Consider the following 2,483-nt stretch of genomic DNA (forward strand, 5'->3'; position numbering starts at 1 on the left):
AACCGAGTGAAGCGTTGAGGTGATCTTAGTATCGAGGGCTTAATTGTGGTTAGGGACCTTCCACCTGGACCAAAGGGTTAGAGCTCATTGCAACTCTATTCGAGTGCAAGGTTGAAAGGTTATCTAATCTCTCCTCCGGGACATGTATAGAGTTAGGCATAGTTGACCTTAAGTTTGGGACTATGTATTTAAGGATTTCCACGACTCACCATTGAATCGATTAGGAAGCATAATAGAGGGTTCTTGCACTTGAAACGATTGTCCTAGGCGGAGCATTATCCGAGTACCCCATCTTTATCGATTGCCTTACCTCTTCCTTTACTCGTGCTTTCTTACTCGTTGTTTTTACTTTTGAGAATTGAATTATTGTCACACTTATCACTACTGATCTTTCACATAGCTAAGAAGCGGATTAAGTGTTTTTATTCCCTACTCCCTGTGGATTCGATACCCGCTCATCCGGGATTATTACTTCGACAAACCCGTACACTTGCGGGATATACTCAAGGGGACCTTGTCAAGTTTTTGGCGCCGTTACCGGGGAGTAGGCGTTTAGAGATACTTTGCACTTTGTTTTCTTAGCTATTTCACCATACATTCTATTTCATATCTTCTTATTCTATCATCGTTCTGATTTCTTTTTCTTTCTTTTTGGGTGCAACTCCAGGTTATGACCCAAGGGAATCCCTCGATATTGATTGAAGGAGATCTTGAGCTTGAACATATACTTAGAAGAAAAGGGAAAGAGCCTGTGCAAGAACAGTATAATTTAGTTGATTTGGAAGTTGAAGGATCTGAAAACATGGCAGAACAAAACGAGCAACAGTGGACATTATTTGATTATGCCAGACCTTCAGTGTTGGGGACACAATCGAGCATCGTGCGTCCCCCGATTACAGCTCAGAATTTTGAGCTGAAGCCGGCATTCATCCACATGTTGCAGCAATCTGCACAGTTCAACGGTTTGGCCGATGAGGATCCAAACAGTCATATAGAGAGTTTTCTTGAGGTGTGTGATATGCTGAAGATAAACGGAGTGATGGATGATGCCATCAAGTTGAGAGCCTTCCTATTTTACCTAAAGGGGAGAGTGAAGCACTGGCTACACTCATTACCTAGAGCACCGATCACCACATGGGAGGAGATGGTAGAAGCTTTTCTTGCCCATTATTTTTCTCCCGGAAAATCTGCAAAGCTTAGGAATGAGATCTCATCCTTTGTTCAGTTGGAATTAAAGTCTCTATTTGAGACATGGGAAAGGTTCAAGGAGCTCTTGAGAAAGTGCCCGCAACACGGATTCCCGTAGTGGATGATTGTTCAGACCTTTTACAACGGTTTGAATCCGAGTACAAGGCAACTGTTGGATGCGACAACAGGAGATACCTTAGGTAGTAAGACCCCAGATGAGGCCCGTCAATTAATTAGGAAATGGGGCTAAACAGCTACCAATGGAATGCTAGGAAGAAGAAAAAGGTGGACGATCTCCATGAAATAGATGCGGTAACTTCATTAGTGGCTCAAGTGGGAAATTTGAGTAAGAAATTAGATCTTCTAACTTCAAACAGAGTGGCGGCTGTGACTAATTGTACCGGGTGTGGTGGAGGACATGCTCCCTCCGATTGCCCGATCTCTATCGGTGATGTTTCTTAAGTAGAGAACGTTGATTTTGTAGGTAATGGCATGAGACCTCAAGAAAACCCATATAGCAATACCTACAATCCGGGTTGGAAGAATCATCCCAATTTCTCACGGAATAATCAGGGTCCACAAAAGGCCATGAGGCCACCGGGTTTCCAACAACAACAAGCCCTTCAGGTGGAAAACAGAGTCTCAGGTTTGGAAACCCGAATGAATGACTTAGAGAAGCACTTGACTAGATTTGTGGAATCTGCAAATACAAGGTTTAAATCAGTCAAGGCTACACTAGAGAGCATGTGAAGTCGATCACTTTGAGGAGTGGTCGTGAGGTTGAAGGTAGGCTTTCGAGTGAGAAGCCAAAAGAATACACAACCGAGGTTATAGAGGTAGAAGAGGGAACAAGCAAAGAGAAATAGGTGGCACCCCCATCTTTCAAGCCAAGAATCCCTTATCCTTCTAGATTGAAAAATGACCAAGGGGATGAACAGTACAAGAAGTTCCTGAGTTTGTTCAAGCAACTCCACATCAATATCCGTTTTGTTGAGGCATTGGCCCAAATGCCTATGTATGCGAAGTTCTTCAAAGACTTGTTGACTAACAAGAGGAAGTTGGAGGAAAGTGCTTCAGTGATTTTAGATGCTTCATGCTCGGCGATATTGCAAAAGGACATGCCGAACAAGAAGAAAGACCCGGGAAGCTTCATCATTCCATGTAATATTGGCAATCTAGGTGAGGAAATGGCATTGGCGGACTCAAGGGCCAGTATCAACGTTATGCCATACACCTTCTTTCAAAAGCTAGGCTTGGGCGAGCCTAGGCCTACTCGGATGACTTTGCAACTAGCA

At 43.6% G+C, this 2,483-nt stretch overlaps 1 non-coding gene across 1 annotated transcript; it reads right to left on the bottom strand.

Moving 5' to 3' along the window:
• Nucleotides 1–1,192: 1,192 nt before the first annotated feature.
• On the bottom strand, nucleotides 1,193–1,299 carry LOC120252058. The gene has a single exon (XR_005533610.1). It is a non-coding gene; the product is annotated as a small nucleolar RNA R71 (small nucleolar RNA).
• Between the last annotated feature and the right edge of the window lie 1,184 nt (nucleotides 1,300–2,483).

Source organism: Dioscorea cayenensis, chromosome 20, assembly GCF_009730915.1.
Source record: "Dioscorea cayenensis subsp. rotundata cultivar TDr96_F1 chromosome 20, TDr96_F1_v2_PseudoChromosome.rev07_lg8_w22 25.fasta, whole genome shotgun sequence".
In the NCBI taxonomy this organism is placed as follows: Eukaryota; Viridiplantae; Streptophyta; class Magnoliopsida; order Dioscoreales; family Dioscoreaceae; genus Dioscorea; species Dioscorea cayenensis.